Genomic DNA, 638 nt, shown 5'->3' with positions numbered 1-638 from the left:
GAGAACCGGTCTCGCGTAAGCGTACGCGTAATGTCGGTCTGGGCCGCTTCATCCAACAATACCGCCGAACCAAAGTATGACATGCTGGTAGGCAGTATGACTTATATCGCCCACAACTCACTTGTGTTCTACTCGTGCATATAACATCAACATATAAAACCTAGGCTCTGATACCACTGTTGGGTTTCGTAGTAATTTCAAAAAAATTCCTATGCACACGCAAGATCATGTGATGCATAGCAACGAGAGGGGAGTATGATCTACATACCTAGTAGATCGACAACGTAAGCGTTTGGTTGATGTAGTCATACGTCTTCACGATCCGACCGATCAAGCACCGAAACTACGGCACCTCCGAGTTCGAGCACACGTTCAGCTCGATGACGATCCCCGGACTCCGATCCAGCAAAGTGTCGGGGAAGAGTTCCGTCAGCACGACGGTGTGGTGACGATCTTGATGTACTACAGCAGCAGGGCTTCGCCTAAACTCCGCTACAGTATTATCGAGGACTATGGTGGCTGGGGCGCCGCACACGGCTAAGGAATAGATCACGTGGATCAACTTGTGTGTTCTAGGGTGCCTCTGCCTCAGTATATAAAGGACCAAAGGGGGGAGGCAGGCCGGCCACATAGGGCGC

Source organism: Triticum dicoccoides, chromosome 3A, assembly GCF_002162155.2.
Source record: "Triticum dicoccoides isolate Atlit2015 ecotype Zavitan chromosome 3A, WEW_v2.0, whole genome shotgun sequence".
Classification (NCBI taxonomy): Eukaryota; Viridiplantae; Streptophyta; class Magnoliopsida; order Poales; family Poaceae; genus Triticum; species Triticum dicoccoides.
The sequence above is the reverse complement of the archived record's forward strand: the minus strand, read 5'-3'. Positions refer to the sequence as shown.